The sequence below is a fragment of the Diadema antillarum genome, unplaced genomic scaffold (assembly GCF_040938485.1).
Source record: "Diadema antillarum isolate AM-2024a unplaced genomic scaffold, OU_Dant_1.0 seq00000847_RagTag, whole genome shotgun sequence".
Taxonomy (NCBI): domain Eukaryota; kingdom Metazoa; phylum Echinodermata; class Echinoidea; order Diadematoida; family Diadematidae; genus Diadema; species Diadema antillarum.
Window position 1 is genome coordinate 945,640 of NW_027271721.1, and position 18,119 is coordinate 963,758.

Here is an 18,119-nt window from a genome sequence, read left to right on the forward strand (position 1 = left end):
TTTGATCACATTTTCTCTCTCTTTCTCTCTTTTTATTTTATTCTATTTTTACTTTTTTTTGGGGGGGGGGGCGGAGGAGTAGGCAGACCAAACTAGTGTACCAAATGAATGTAAGAAGGTTATTAGACATAACTGATATCTCAGTCCATTTCATGTGTGTCTCTTTTATGTTATTTCGTCTTGCGGTTATGTATTGTGCAATAATGTTGTTTCCATTATCATGTTATGTTTATGCATTACGTTGCCAAGCGCAATGCATGCACTGTATGGACGTAACTGCCAAGCGAGGTCATATCCTCGAAAAGATTTAAAAGAAAAAAAAATCAGGGACTTTAGTGATGCTATGTTGGAATGTGATAGCGTATATGTGTTTGTTGTTGTTGTTATCACTATTATTATTATAATTATTATTATTATTGTTGTTGTTGTCGTTGTTGTTTCTACCTTTTATTTAATGTTTAGGATGTCACACAAGATTTGCATAACAGAATCTTGGATAAAACGCTTCTAAGATAGTAGCAACTGTTTATCACATTAATTTTCCAGCAAAAACACAACATAGCAAAGCAAATCAGAACATTCGGTAGGGCCTACGAATTAAAAAATGATTTTCGTCTACACAAGAGTGGGACATTGTCAAAATGAGTAATACACGCTTTTGTCGACATTATCCCACAGCGGCGCCTTCATATTGGACATTCTGTTTGAAAAGACATTTATCATACACATCCGGAAATTAGAGAAAAACTCTGAGCTGCTAATGTCCGCTGTTGATTAGAGGGGAAGTGAACCAATCATTCACATCAACTGCCATGCCACCGCTCACCTAGCGACGCAATGTTTACGAGTGTTTTTGAACCTTCCCGCGCGTATCCACGGCTCGCTGATGTTGGTATAATAAGGAAGCGCGTGTTTGTCTCCTCCATTAGAATATTGGTTTGCGGCGGGCATCAAACCGCCGCCACATCTTTCTCTTCTGCTGACGGGGGCGATCGTGTGCTGTCGACCGAAATTGATATTTACGTTTGCGATTTTTCGTCTCGTAGCTTTAATGGCGTTGCGAAAAACGAAATGAAAACAGGCATCCTCCGATTCGATTCGAAGGCAGAGAAGCTCTGATGCGAGTGATTCGCACAACTATCAGTGTCGTTAATTTACCTTGAAATCTCGAAACAAAATTGTGACTGTTCAAAGCGGCAGACGACAAGTTATCCCGCTCAGCACGCTGTCTGCCCAGCCGATAAAAAAAGAGAATTGCGTTATTACTCTTAGCTGTGAGGGAAAGATTTGAAGTTGAAATGCGTGGCCATCCACCATACCACCACCACCACCACCATCATCATCATCATCATCGCCAGGTCGACCCACTGCATACCTCCAGGTTTCCGGAACTGAAAGGTTGACATGAGTCACCGGAGGATCGAAGGTCACGGAGAATGACAACGGTTATTGTCTCTTCAATTACGTCGCCATGGCAATGCTTCCATTGATGACTATAGTTCTGGCGCCAGTACTGGACACCCTGTGAAAAGGTGAGGAAGCTCTCTTACTAATACTTGTAGTTTGAAATAATTATTGATCAAATTCGCATAATATGGCTAGCTACCACTATTAATTCGCTCACGAATTTGTTGAAACTTTGTGAAATTTCAACATTTCGTAGCTTTTTACTGCACTTTTACTAATTTGTACGAAAGTTTTGTTTTAAAAAAAAAAGATAATTAAAATAGGAAACCAGTACTCCTGCCATGCTGGGTAATACGAAGTCTTGATGAGACGAATCTTGCTTTACAAATTATGAACGCCTTTAAAATGTTCATGTGTATTATGCACGTGCATACAAACACGTTCAGGATTATAGCACGTTAAGAGCGTAAGCCAGCGAGATTTCCTAAAATGGGGAAAGTCAAAGCGAGCATGAATAAAAAGAAACAACAACCAGAAAGCACAAAAACCCAAAGGTCTTTCACCTGTCATGATCAACAAAACCTCCCACTGGATGGATGAATTCATATTTGGTTAGTTGGAGGAAACAGAATCTTGGATCTCAAATGGTTCAATACGAATGACCAATAACCTCTATCTTGTAATGGTATTAGAAAATGCGCCGGGTTTTTTTTTTTTCTTTACGTTACACAGCAGTATTTACTCCATTGTACCAGGGAGGTGAGACGAAACCTCCCTGATTGTACGAAGGAGTCAATGCAATTGTCAACCGGGAAGGAAAAAAAAGTGTTAGATATTTAGCGAATCCCGTCACTGATCACCTGCAACGTTAGAAGCAGGTTCGCTAATCACGACACCAAGCTGCTCCAGGGTGGTGTTAATAACAAAGGGAAACCAAAACGAAAACATCGTCCTTGTATCATTTTCGGTTTATGATCCACCAGATCAGTTTCTGATCTGATGGAAAAAAGTTCAGTGTTGGGTGATGTATTCTTGAACGGTGTATTGTATCTGTCATACAAAATATCAGATGAGAGAGAAATTTCTCGACTTCAGGCCCGTCGACTACCAGTGACAGTGTTCAGAATGTAGTCACTATAAAGTCTATCATTTTAGTCTCCACACAATGCTATGCCACAGAGTACCTCATCTCACGGAATGTCTTCTTCAACATGCAGACGTCGCATTGCTCTATGATTATGTACCCTCATTAGGGATAAAAATTTTACAAGAGGAAGCTGTGATATGCACGCTGGACAGTTGCACAACTTTGAAAATATTCTGGTCGGGAAAACGAATAAAAACCCAATTATATTATGATGAAGGTTTCAATGGTTCAAGACAGTAATGCATCTTATCTATACCCGGTTTCCGTCGATAGTCGCATCCTACTAACCCCTGCGTATATTATAACTGCATGTGTTCCGGATGGTGCCCTTAAAATATATCTACTCTCTTAACACATAATAGGTATGATGTATACTAGTCTGAAGTGAACTATGTAAAGGATTTCAGTTTGAACATGGAGCTTCAAGCTCCATGGTTGGAACGTTCAAGTTCCACAGATAATCACTCTTCAGTCATTGAAATTGCAACCCTCTATCTCCATGGGAGCGGTCTTTGCCCCTAAAGGAGTCGCATATCAGCAGTAGCATCTGTCGCTTGGTTAAGATTGGGATCCATCTCACACGCATAATAGACAAGACATAGTGACCTATCGACTCATCTTGATAGCGAGGCCCTCTCCGTCGAGAACTCAACACGTTGTACTGGTGATTGAATTTTAATGACGCCGTGACCAACATTCGTCTTCGACGCCCCTCGCGGATCGTAGCCGGGGTCAAAGATCGCGCCATGGCCATAGCGACTCTCGTCCATGTGGTAAAAGTATTGGCCTATCGCGGGGCCCCAGGCAATCTGAAGGTCAATTCGTTTCTAAAGAGTTCCTTTCATATCTTCATCTATACCACCACATTGTATTCTGCTTCTCCGCGCCCTGGACATGGTTAATGCGCAGAACTCCAAATGGTTCGTATTCATTATACTTCGTGCAGCTGGCAGTGGTGGGGTCGCTTGCAAATCAGAGACCGTCTGCTGTTGAAATCTGAAAGAATTTTTTTTTTTTCAAAACGTTTTCGGCTTTTGATCCGTCCTTTACAGTCGACTTCATGAAATGAAGACGCTTGAGTGATACTATGAACCCGAAAAGCTATCTGGCGCCATGTTCTCAGGAGCGTTGGTAATCCTGATGATTATTTTCTTCTCAAACATTCCACTCTCTGTCAATGATCGTAGATGTTGTGAAAGAGGATGAAGTCCCGTGGGAAGTCTTGAACAGAAGAAGATGTGCGAGAAAAAAATATAACTATTATAGTATATCAGCCTAAAAACATTGATCGCGAAATGCCACTCAACTTCGAGGTAGGAGATACCCCATACACCAGTGATCAACAGGGCGGACGAACCTTTGCAGATTAATCGTCTACGGTTGAAAACTGTTTTAACTTCACCACTGAACACTCAGGGAGGTGCACTACTCCTCGCGATCCCTGATACTCGAGACGTGAGATATAGACGCCCTTGCTGTAAACCATTGCTATAGGCGTATCTGGTCTCAAAATACCCTGCACGTTACAGGTGCCTTCAGACCGGCTTGATGCACACAGTGACATTGGTCGGGTTTTTTTTTCTTGATGTGATCTCGCAAGATGGACACAGCAAGAACAGTTGGGCGCCAAATCAAAACCTTATTCTTGTCAAAGGTAAGTTTAGGAGGCCCAATAGAAATCACTCTTGAGCAAAGGAGAGCGCAAGTGTGTATACTTACTAGTATTGTGTGTATGTGTGAATTTAGATCTTTCATGATGTATACTGTGCTACACATCAGCAGGGGGTGGGATTTCCTACATACCCAAAAGCAGCAATGATATCGTCGGACGGTGTTAGCAAATCAGTCATAGATGGACAGAATATCCGTGACTAGTGTAGTCCATTAGCTTCACCGTAATGTCGAGCCCTCTATCTCTGCGGCTGTAGAAAAAAGGCAAATGAAGCATTCTTTGTCTTCAGCCTGTTCATAATCATAATTGCGCTATACCCCTCTATGAATGCTTGAAGGCGTTAAATTACATACAGATATAAAGCATTCACACAATCTCTCTCTCTATAAAATTATGGAAGAGATACCTGCAAGTTTGTGAGAGGCCAATTTGTGTAGAGTACCAATTTACGTTCACCTGTCTACATTGACATTGTCAATGACACAATGTCACCCTCCTTCAAAAAGCGACTCTCACGTTACATGACATGGAGTGAAATCTGATAGCACAGTGTAAGCTATCGTCTCTTGGTAACTCAGTATCACCCCGTTCTCTTCTCCTTCAAGTTCAGAGTATTCTGCTATCTGCAATGCAAAGTTCATTACGTGTCCGAGTGTAGATCCGTACATATTTGTGTTTGTATCGACGTGACTGAGAGCGCGCGCGGGAAAACTGTCATGGTTATTGTGATATCGCTGAGGACACTTCGATATTATTGTATTCACAATGTGCGTGCTAATGGACTTTCACCGAATTAGCTATTTGCGAGGTTACGTATGTTCGCTGAGATCATGGCCGAATGCTTTAGTCCGCAAACATGACATTGTTAACATGCTTGAGGGTTCAAATCCTCGTCGCTCACCAGTACGGTCATCGTGATATTTTTTTTTTTCGAGCACGACTACGAAGTGAGTTCTGACCATGCAATCACAAACATTAAGCAAGTGTTTGCACTTTATAGCTTTTAACATTACCTCATGTAGAGCTAGCTACTGTAAGTTATAGAAACCTCGGTCTGTAGCGCGTTGTGCGCTGCGCCTTTAGCGGGAAGGAGGGAGGGTTCGAGCCCCTTCCAAGGCACCTGAGCGAAACACTACGACCACAACGTTCCTCTCTATAAGCTTCGGTAATGATGGGTGGATTGATAAACGGTAGGAAGCTGAACACCAGTTTGGTTGGATTTAATATCGTGTACGTTGTATTATTATGTGACAACCTGTCTAGTGCGCTCCCTCGAGAGAGAGTGAAGGAATAAATCGGTCAGAGCCCACGACGGGATAGAGAAGCGCTGTTTTCTACTTCTTTTTTCACAATAACTGCTTTGTAAAATATAGGCACTCTTATATTGTAAGGTCTGCATCATACTTTTTAATGTGTATTTATTGTAGTTGTTTTATGTGAATTTTGATATGTATGTCAAGTGGACCCCTTTGAAAATCAGCCGTGCTGAAAGGGCTATCCACCCTATTGCTGGAAATTCATAATGAATAAAAAAAATACTTGCGACAAACTCTATGTGGTAGAAATAAAAGGATTGAGAATTGGAAAGCAGTTCCCTCCATTTCCGACAACTTTTCCTTGATACGACTCAGTTACACACTCTTAAAACATCCGAGTCAAAACTGACCCGGAACTGGGTCCATTGGGGTCACACACCGTTCCGGGTCAGAAATGACAAGGAATGGGGTCAGATATGACCCATTCAGAGTCATGAATTGGGTCAGGGTGACCCCATTCGGGGTCTTCATGACCAAATTCCAAGTCATTTTTTACCTGGAACGGTGTGTGACCCCAACGGACCCAGTTCCGGGTCAGTTCTGATTCGGATGTTTTAAGAGTGCAGTTTGTCTATGCATTTCCTTAAACTATGTTTTGTTATATTGTAAAGAAAAAAAATGAGCTGCTTTGATTTCGATTGTACATGCAACTGTCGTAGTGTCTTTTGTTGGAAATGAAATAAGATGAAAATGAAATAAAAATGAAAATGATGAGCAAGATGAGAGCACACTCAGGGGCAGGGGTTTCCTCCTCTTCCCCATGCAATGAGCTGCCTATCTTAAGCTAGCGAGCTCTTTCAACCGAGCAGAGAACAGAGCCAGTGTTGTTGCATTTCTACATTCATTGTGTACTTATGTTGTTTACAGTTGTCGTGTTATTCGGACGAATGTTAGCATATCCTCACTTTAACCGCTGTTCCATGTGAGGTGAGGGTAGAAGTGACATCCCTTTTGAACACCCTGTTTGTGGTGATCGATCAATTACAGCTTTCGCCAGGGATGAGAGAGAGGGAGGGAGAGAAAGAGACAGAAAGAAGGGGGGGGGGGGGGACTCACCGCTCCCGGCCTATGCCAGGTGCCTCACTCGAAATCCGGAGCCGTGGCAAAAGTGAAGAATGGCAGCTTCCTATTGTCCCTGCACTGTCTGTCAACGTAGCGGATAAGGCGCTCCGAGTTAAATGCGCCGTTAATCACACAAAATGTGTCATATTTCAATCAGTCATAACTTTGTTTTCCCTGTTTTCAGAGATCTTTCATTGAATCAATGAACGAGCTGATTAAAACCGTTCCATATGATTTTAACATAGGACTATCGTCATGTAAAAGTCCTTGTTCGTGATGACATATCTTACTGTTTGTCTAACGCTTTTGTTATAAGGTTCGGAAGGCACATTGTATTATCAGAAAGGTGTAAAACACTAAAACTTTTCACAAGAGTTTCAAGAGGCCAGACTGTGAAATTAGCGTATTTGGTACTTTGTAACCAAATTTACTCAAAGATGTTCTCTTTTCTCGCACCCCTCCCTCTTTTACTTTGTGAAGTGCATGTTTGTATCATCCTCATGTTGCCTCGCGGGTTAAACAGTGCAAGAGAGGCCAGCTGAGGCCATTGCTCTATTATTTTGTTCTTGTAGGGTGGCTGTGACCGTCTGTCTCGGCCGAGCCCGGCCGAACAACCCTGATGTCTGCTCACAAATAATTCAACATGTTGGGCACAGCGCTAGTGGCTCATTCCCAGCGATCTGTGATGGCGCTACACTTGTGACATTAATGTGTGATGTTGTTCCGGTGACGCACACTAACTTGTCTTTATTTCATGGCGTTCAAGACCAAGTATTGTCTTTGGGTAGCTACCAGAAAAGCAAACTAGACAAATAAACACACACACAAAAGACAAAAGACAAAAAAAAAAAACCCACTACCAACAACTAAACAAAACGAAACAAAAACAAAACAAAACAAAATACAAAACCGAAATCTCCAAGTTTCGATGAATTCTTCCCTTCGGAATACATAAAAATCCATCAAAATGCTGAAAATGTTTGCAAACAATGTTTCGAAAAAATCTTGACAGTCGTCTTTTATCTGAAGATGTTCTCTGATACTATAACGACACATAATTGTAAAGTACTAATTCATAATCCATAAATATACGTTTGTATCTTTCACGCACGTGTTCCAGGACACATTTTTTTTCCTTACTTGTTCACTTTAGTCTATACCATTAGATTATAGCCGTGTGATACAACTCAGTACGAAACATGGCCAATATTATGTCCCGCATGCAGATCTTCGTTCCCAAATCACATCGCAGTTTGACATTATCACGTGTCCAGACTTTACCACTCCTGGTCCGGGCAGACAGTGAGAGCGGACACTGAGGACTCACTATCGTTTACTCGGATAATACACTGCAAAAAGTTCGGTGTTAAATAAACACCGAGCTGGCGTTAGATTCCCGGCTCTCATTTTGTGGTGTTCAATTAACACCTCCGGGTGTCACTTCAAAATATAAAACTTATTTCTAGATAGGTAATTAGTTTCTATTCTTCTTGTTGATTTTGAAGTTCAACAAGACGAACAAGAACTTTCCGATAAAGTACTTCATTTTTGGAAAAAAAAGTTGTGAACACATTTACACCACAGTAACAGCAGTTGGTGTGGTCTCCTATTGACACTGGGCGGGTGTTATACCAAAGAAATTAACTCAATATCAAATCAACACCATGTAGTGTCATTGTTGAATTAACACCAGCACGGTGTCAAGATATCACCAGCTATACAATGTCAAATTAACACCACGAAGTGCCAGGACCAGGTGAACACTTTTCAGCACCATCACAACATTACTTTCTACATCTGTCGGTGTGGTCCTCTATTGGCACTTGGCCGGTGTTAGATTTAACACCCATGGTGTTAAATCGAACACCGCTCTTTGTTCAGTGTAAGGAAGTTATAAAATTTTATACTACCAGTCGTGTACCAGTAATGCATGTAGGGAGAAGACTTCATTCAAACTTGACTAAAGCCCTCCCCACCCCTCTCTCTTGCTGTAATGGCATACCCACTGCCATGGTCACATCAGGGTATATGCGATGTGGACGTACCAGTATCACCGGGTGACAATAAACATATCTTAATTTACGACTGTGAAATCAGACCCCAAATCCGATGAAAGAAAGGAAGGAAGTTATGTCGAGATGGGCGAAAATGATACTGACGGCTGTCGCCATGACACACCTGATATCTCTTTATTGCATTGTGAAATAATATTGCCTCGCTTTCTGGTTTACGTTACAGGTGTTATGTAGCAAAACGTATGAGAGTGACAGCAGCCACAGTCGTAATTGGTAATATTGGCCCCTTTGGTTCGACAAAATTAATGTCCACCATTCGAAGTTGTATGCGCATGAGCATTTTCCTTGTCTGTGGAAGCTAAAAGGGCGTATTTTATATCAACATATCTTTGGCCACTAATCAAGGAGACAATGAAGGAGAGATGTCAAGTAAATATGAGCACGAAGGTGCATGCATCCCGCGGGCTGAGTTAAAGAGGATGATTAAGTTATCATCATGTTCACAGTTTGGGCTCTGTTTGAAAGTCTGAAGAGGTGTGGAAGAGCCGTCTCCCTTGGCGTTAGCTTTCTTCGACTTAATGATTTCCACGCTCTCTCGAAGGTGACCCTCTTCTGTCGAAGCCAGTCAATTCTAACTCGGTGCCTGGCCTTTTATTAACTAGAAAATTTCGGATCTCTGCGAATGGCGCAGGTCACCGAACCTCTCCCGTGTCATTCCCTCCTCGATTCCCTCATCCCTGGAAGTTTGGGGGCCTCATCATACACCTTGGTGATACGATGGGGAACTCAAACACGTGAGAGTCGGAAGGAGGGTTCGTGCATCAGCATGAAAATCACTCAAGTGTGCTGAGGGGAGTTTGTGAGAGATTGGGTGGGAAGGAAAACTCCTCACCATGTTCGTAAAGTCAACTTTACGAAGTAGAATTCAGTCAGACACATATGTAAAACAGTGAAAGCTTCGCACATATTCAGCCAAAAAAAAAAGTAATGGTATTTCAAAGTTTTACATTGTTTCTCGATGTTGTGATATTAGTAAAAAACATATAGCCAATCAGAAGACGACTGATGATCATGTTATCGCCTAGCCACTCTCCAACCGGCTAGAACAGACATTATAACTAACTTGTTATTTGATGATATTACTTAATATTACATGTTTCTTATTATATTAAACGTGCAAATTATAAATTCGGAATTACAAATAGTGTTTTTTGTTTCAATTATCTTCTTTGGCATGGGAGGCGATGTCGATAGTTTTTACGCTGAACTTTCTCTCCTCCAGCCGTTCTTTATTTCACCTGTCTTTTTTTTTCTGTTATTATTCTTCCTTGTGTTCTGTTTCTATCGAATTCGAGTGCGCTTTGGAAAACATGTATTTGATTCGTAACCATGACAACATGCTGGCCAGATGCCCATCAAATGGCAGGTGAATGGCTGAAAGTGAATCACATGAGCGACGAATCGTTGACTTCTATTTGACAGGGACCTTTATATCTCATGAATTTTACCGAAGCTTTGAGATGGGGGGGGGGGGGGGGGGAACCTATACATTCTCGGTACATCTGCCTCTGATCCCTTAATGTTTTTCGTGCAAAGCGCTGTCAAATTAGTTGCCGATTTACAGATGGCTGTCAGTGTAAGGATGTGGAAGGTCAAAGGTCAAAGGAGATACCGTCAAAACATGTAAAGCAGCACGTTCATGTGCACCGACTGTTCGGGTAACTTGTGGATTGAAGAAGCAGATGCTGCAGAAAAAGACATACTTTGCCAGTCAACGCCATCCTCGAGTCGACTTCCATAACCAGAGTATAATCAGGTGACTATAGTCAGTATATGGAGGAAGTTTCATTAAAATCGGACTTGAAACAAATTTGTGGAACCTTAAAGTTTTCCGTGTTTTTATTGATTAGTTTATCATTACAACATATTCATATTAGCTAAGATGATCACGTCATCGACTGTCAAAACAATATCATTTTGTTTACGATGATTCTACAACTACAGCCCTTTCCCCCTAAAAACTGATAGATTGTTGCAACACAACAACAAAACATTGACGGAAGTATTAATTTTTTATTCCATGTCAAAAGAGGAATTCAGTAAAGATTTAATATTTCTGTCAATTAGATTGTTGCAACACAGCAACAAAACTTTGATGCAAGTATTAATTTTTTGTTCCATGTCAAAAGAGGAATTCAGTAAAGATTTAATATTTCTGTCAATATAGAGACTTGCGAAGTCAAGACATTATCAGCTCCTCCGAGTCCCATCATGTGGTTGAGATTGACATCATTGGTACGTAAAAACATGTGGAACTGCTTAAACTTCCTTAACTTTCCTATTTTAGGCCCAATTTTTACGAAAATTGTACCATTTCATTTGCTTGATTTCACTCTTCCTATTAAGAACTAGATAGTTTAAAATCGATGAGAAATTGCGCACAAATTCTACTGACGAATATCAAATTGAAGTAAAAATTAATAATCAAGGTCACAATTATAACAAAAAGTAATAGACGATACCTACGGAAAAAACAAAACAAAACAAAAACAATAACTCCGCAACGATGCACTCTAATTCTGTACTATGAGCGAATCGAGCTGTCGCTGAATTCCTCCAACAAGTTTTAAATATGCAGCAGTTGACCAAAAGTTGACAGACAGTTTGACCGGGGAGGTGACCTCCCTGGTTTAACAACGTGCTCCGCGTATGACATTGACATTTATTGATTGATTGTATAATTTATATTTAGAATGATGACCTTTTAAACCCTGAGGCACATGAACCCTTTCAAAACGACCATCCCCAAAATGCCATAGAATAGTATAAACAGATGTATGGAAATTAGTTGCTAATAGTATGCAGAGTAAACAGTTCTGAACATAGTTCATATTAGGGAATCGCCTTGTCCCCCTTGCTCCAAGGGCGGGACAAATCTCACTATATATGTTTCGATCATGATGACTAGTTCAGCAATGATGCGAATGCACTCATTGCTCCTGGTTTAAGTAGCTGTTTGTGATCCAGCTCCTGTTTGTTGCCATGCCAATTCTACTGCAGCTTTTGGCGCTTTTTAGAACCTCCAAAACTCGCAGAGGAACATTAAAAGCGACAAATGCAGATCTTCGCTCTATCATTTAGATGATATTTTTGGTATCGGGTAGCACTAACTTGGAGACTTGTTGACTGGCCGACACAGATTGTTCTATTTCATTTTGATTTTATTCACAATCATTAATTATTTACACTTCCGCGAAAAAAAACAACAACACATGCACTAGAAAGGGGACCTCTTGGCAAAGGAAGAGTATTGTTTATCTGGTTCTGCTTTTAAAGCATTCGTCTACTATAGCATGACTATAATTTCTGTAAAGAGAAGATCATGGAATAATTAATCCCATACACGGAATTTATGAAGTAGGCCTACATACTATATAGATTATGCGAGCGAATTTCGTCAGTTTGAGCTAGCATACATTCAATGCTCATTCCTTCCAAAATAAACGATCGGGTCCATGCACTGTATCGATAATAGCAGGGAGGTGAGTCTCACCTCCCTGTAAGACATTTTAACAGGCCGCAGCAGGGAGGCCGCACGCACGCTCGCAAGTTCATTCATCAATAAATTGCGCTAGCGTTCAGCGCTAGCGCGCTATTCCATTTCGCTTTATTGCATTGGAGATATACATTGAGTAAATACATACTCGGATAGCCAAAAATGAGAACGAAGACTTTTATGGATTTCATCGGCGTTTAGACGAAGAGGATGATTAAAAGACTATGCACTCGGTAAAGCTGGCTGATTAGACTCATGACGAAAATACCAGATGTTACAAACGTGGAGCAGATGACATCTGTTTTGAAGTATGAAACTATTATACGGAGTGTTACTCAAACAAGGCTTGCTGTATGTAATCTACCAGGTTTTGACTGCGATCTGAGCTGGGTTTTTTTTTATCATTATCATAATTTCTTTTTTTAATCATGGACAAACGACTACACTGGGTATCTCTTGCTTTGCAAACGACCCAGTCTTTGCTCTTCTCCGATGTTGAAGTTTGATATGAAACCGAGTCTGCCATGATGGGATCTATAAGCCAGGAGCGCTCTACAAACAGTTATCAATCATTCTGTCCCATAATTATCGACTCGTTATACCCACAAGAAAACGACAGTTTTCGCTCCTTTCCCCTTACTTTTATCGTCGAAGGGGATTAAACTGCCGTGTAGATAGCATGATGTTGTCATATTTCCTGCATAATTGAAGAACACGTGTTAAGTTTTCATGAATAACTAATTTGAGCTTTGTGACTTCTAGCATGAGTAGCGGTCACTCACCTTCCCCACTCGTGGTCTAGTCTTCCATCAATCAGACTCAATACTGTCGTCATGTTTGCCTACCATAAAAGTTGAACGAATAACCTGTCATGGTTTTCTGGGTAGACCAGTAGAGTGTTAAAAAATATATAAATTTCACAACAAATATGTCAACTCTATTATAACGGCGTGAAAAAATGGCGTGGCCAGACACGTAGATGGCGCAAAGATGATTCATAACTTATTATAATACACACGGTGACAATGGATTAGTCGAACAGATCGCCACAACAGTACCGGGTGTTTCGATTAATTTCATCGTTGACGTCTGTTTCCGAAGAACTAGCCCCTTGACACCTGCCCACCATAATTAACCACCGGATAATTACTCCGCACATTCTCCCCGGACACCCTCTCTAAGACAAAAATATTACCCGGGACAATTACTCCTGTCCGGCTGACTGCCCCGTGGGACAGCCACTCCGAGATAATTGCCTACACGCTTATTGTTTGGATTTTCTTAATTCTGACTTTATTTTTCCCAATTGCAATGTGACTGATGAGTGGTTGTTGTTGCTTTTTTTTTTGCCAATCTGTTGACCCTTGCTTTGAATATTTCTGCAATTAGGTCTATACTTCTTTTTTTTTTCACGAACTATGTTCTCCCACAAGTCGCGTATTAGATTAAAAAATGTACCCGTATCTTGTCACCAGAAAGTATAGCACCTGTTCATACCGGGTCAGATCTCAGATGTGAATGAGGACAATCTGGAGTAGCAAATAAGCACTGACTCGCTCGTAAACCAACGACCTATAATCTGGAAGAGAGTGTAGATTTCCTCATAACCAGCAGTTATAGAGTACATCTGAAATTACTAATGAAAGTGACTTTTTGACTCAAGAGCAGGTGTCGCGGCTTTCGCTCTTTTCTCTCGTTCTCGTGATATATTTGTGACTGTCTTGTCTCCATTTCTCTCTGAATGCCATTGTGTGTGTGTGTGTGTGTGTGTGTGTGTGTGTGTGCCGCGCTCCGAAACCTATCAGAGAAATATCATCACTGGTATGGGCGCAACCCTAGACGCGTACAAGACTCGTTATCGTCCGAGTTCTGTCTGCCATTCCGCTCAGAGATCGAAGTTGTGACGAAATCCCCGGGATCGCGCTCTCGGCTTTACCCTCAGCCGCCCTGCAAGTATTTGCGGATGATGTTTCACCAATAACAGGACAGTTGATACCGATACGAAACTACAAATAAAAGACATTGCTACCTGACTCCCATCCTTTACTTCGATAAACGACACACCGAGTGACGTGCGTTAGACGACGCTAATGTGGGTCGGAAAGGGCATGAGACTTGTGTTGGTTTTCTGAATGTTAACGACAAATAGTGGGCGAAGATCCTGCATTTCTATGAAGGGAGTAGTCAGCTTTCAGTAGTAATATTATGGTACGAAGACGGCAAGTTTCATGAGGAATGTACAGATGTAGTATGAAATAATTGAATGTACTTGTAGTTAGCGTGCCTATAATTCTGCAGCTAAATAAAAATGCATTGGTATATTGTTCTAAGTTTATAGGAATCACAAAAATATTCTTCCCTAATCGTTTGAGTTTTTTGAAGGACCTGAAATGCTAGTCCAGTCTTTTTGGCAGCTTCTTTTTTTATGCAATTGCTTCATCCACAGAGGCACCTCCCGAAATGAATTCATTTTAAGATGTAACTCCATAGATGAGAGAAAGTAAAACAAAAACTAATAATATTGAGCGTTGTATTGCTTACTTTTCGTGTCCTATACATTGTGTGGTTCCCCATTAAGTAAACAGAACAGATTATTGTTGAATGATGTATTGTGGTCTATATGAGAATCTTTCATACAGTTAAAAGGCGAACAAGTGTAAATAAGCACGTCCCGTAATCATTAGTCTGTTCATTCATACCTAGCCATATAGTGCAGACTATACCGTGACGTCCTCTATGCTATATACGAAGAATTTGAGGGATTAGATTCCTGATTATAGAGACTAATGCCTGCGACCCGCGGGCGGAGAGTATAATGACACTATTTCTCGCAACAAAGTTGTAATCAGGATTATGGGATGAATTCAAATTTTCCCAGAAGATGATTTGTAAAAATTACATGAAAATCCAATTTCATGCCCGAAGCTCTCGTAAATCCGCTCCCGAAATGACATCATAAGTCCACCTAGTCTTATTTTCCACACCCAATGTATGGGTTTATTTTGCTACCATCAGTACCCTTTGTAGCTTCCGATTATCTGTTATCATTATTACGTGCCTTTGACTCCAAGGAACACGCCACAATTCACGCAGAAATAATAATAAAAAAATGACAAAACACCAGGATTTGGTAATTGTGTAATATCGTCCCGTCATCTCGTCTACTGTTATGTCCAAAGTTGCTGTGCACGGTTTCGCGGGATGATCTGGATTCACGCACGACTAATGCAACTGAGCTCTTAGAATTCTTTACAAAACAAACAAACAAACAAAGAAAGAAAAAAACAAATGTATGTACGTGTACTCTCAATAACCGAGTTGAATTAATGGAAGAAATATAAGAATCACACTTGAAGTGAGACACTACGGATTTTCAAAGTTTAAAATGTTTTCCCGGCAAAGTGATAACTCTCACAATCATGATTATATGCAAATCAGATGAGCTGATGACGTCATCACCGTACAAGATTCCCATTGACCTACATGTACAAATCTATCATAAAATGTTTTGTTTTTGTAATAAAATGTTAAAAAGGAATCAAAAGAGGAGAAGGAGGAAGTGATACCAAATTGCAGACGCAGAACAGTTCCTGCAGCATATCATGATTTCTATCCGTTCAGCTTTATAAAGGTCATGACAACTGGCAAGCAGTGATGCATGTCTTCCTGCCTTATCCAACCCATTTCCCTATATTAGTAAGCTCATAAGCAGGTGTAATAAAGAGAACAGGTCTTCAACCATTGTGACACGAATCCAAAATTGAACCATTCACACAAAGCTTTTTCTGAGATGACGTCTGTATGAACGGTAAAGACGGAACTTTGTAACTTTCGTGTGAACCTAGCTATAGGGATAACGATTGTTTTACAACATAAAACCATATTATGGTGTAAGATTGTCGGCGTCATTGTGTGGTAATGTTACGGTATCATGATGAAGATTACGATGAAAGTCTATTGATTTTCCCCAGTCATCTTTGTAACTGTGTACTAAAAGGGCGCCACTTACAAGTAATACAACCTGCATAGCTTTCATTCAGGCCGAGATGTGATGTATGTAATCGGGGCCTGGTATGTACCAGACTGGCTAGGAAGAACCGGCGATGCGCGGTACAGGGAACGTGCTGGCGATGTATAGTTGGTGACCATGCCCTAGAAATAGACATGACATGAAGCGTGTTATCAGTAATCGCATTATTCCGCAATAATGTTTCGCGAACAGTCATAATGGTCGGCGACTAAGGCACCACTGTTTGTCTGATTAAGAGAACAACTTCACCCGGGGCGAAGCACGACTCAGGCATACGTGTGTGCTGTAAGGGTGGCTTGCACTTTCCCCCCATTCTCCTCATGTTTTCCTTCCTTTGAGCACAATCTTCCCACGTGATTGAGCTCTAAAACGATCTATCGTTGCAGCACAAAAGGATATGGAAAGCGATTCACAAAGATTAACTTGATTAATACGGCGGCAATGACTGTGTTGTGTACAAAGTTTTCTGGCCGCTTTTTTCCCCGTGTTCGCCAGTTGCTCGACTGCTCTTTCAGCGTTCAGAGGAAAAGCTATTTTTGATGCGTGGGGCTCTTGCTTTGGCAAAACAGAAAATAGGCATCGTATTCGAGGCGCCCATTGACAAAACGAGAGAGAGGGGGGGGGGGTGGGAGGGAGAGCTCAGCAATTGTTGTTCTCTGTTTAAGAATGGAGGGGACGCTTAGTTAAAGGGGAAGGCTAGTAACTGATCAGTGGGAATCAGTGGAAATGCTGGGAGATGATTGTTCCAATCCTTATGGGATTCATTCAAGAGTTCATTTATTCTATTGTTGTGTGAAAATGATTTGCTTCAGAATGGTCTCATATTCAACTAATGTGCAGTTTAATGCTTCCAGGTTAGCGTCCCTGGTCAGTGACGGAGAATTAATCTGCACATTACTTGAATATGTGACCGTTCTGAAGCAAATCATTTTCACACAACAACAGATATACAATGAACTCTTGAATGAATCCCATTAGGATTGGAACAATCATCTCCCAGCATTTCCACTGATTCCCACTGATCAGTTACTAGCCTTCCCCTTTAAGGATGATTACAAAATTAACAAAGAGAATACACGTTTATGCACAATGTCTATCCCATTTTACAATGATGATCGTGAAAGAGTTAGATGGCTGGGTGCGTCATGTCACCGGGTTTGGGAATCAGGAAAAAGATGACGAAAGCACGCAAGAGATCTCCACCTAGTTGAATTTCTTCAGTGGCTTACTTTTCATTACCCTTCCAATTTTGGAGTCTGAAGCGCTGTGTGTTGAAAATGTTAGGAAATATTCATAGGTACAGAATGACGTACAGAGGGTGCAGGACGCGATCAGTAGGCTAATCGGGGGCTGGTGAACAGAAATAGAATAATGTTGTAACTTGAGAAGTATTCTTCTTTGGTATCTTTTTCTATAATATACCACCAAAAAAAAATGTAAACGAGGTTTGGCTTTTCCAGAAGGAAAATTAGCGTTGTGATATTGTGTTATTGTAAGGTAAAAAAAGATATCTTAATTCGAGAGCGTATACCTCCAAAGAAAAACACGAAAGCTACATTTCCCTCATAAAACGAAAACAAATGAATACTTCTTCTAGTAGCCCACGTCCACAATTTCAGAGACTTCATTTCTGAACCCTCGGAAATACCTTGCAGTCAATCTCTTTTAATCAATTGTGTCAAATGCAGTGTGGAGTATGTATCTCTGCAGATCGTCCTCCCCCTCATTCATTTCATTGATTTCGCTTCTTTCATTTCCAAAGAATAGAATTATGACATTATGAATACACATAAACAAACTGTGAACTCTGAGATACAATGTAAATTTCATGAAAAATATTGAAAGATAGTTATGCCTAAAATACAACTTTGTGTGTGTGCGTGCGTGTGTGTATTGCTATTGTTGTTGTTGTTG

General features: G+C 40.8%; 1 long non-coding RNA gene across 1 annotated transcript in view; it reads left to right on the forward strand.

Annotated features, from left to right (window-relative positions):
• Positions 1 to 954: 954 nt before the first annotated feature.
• The window catches only part of LOC139740323 (uncharacterized), a 67,257-nt gene continuing 50,092 nt past the window's right edge, over positions 955 to 18,119 (forward strand). The window contains exon 1 of the long non-coding RNA XR_011711555.1: positions 955 to 1,532. This is a non-coding gene — a long non-coding RNA (uncharacterized lncRNA). The remainder of the gene's footprint in view (positions 1,533 to 18,119) is intronic.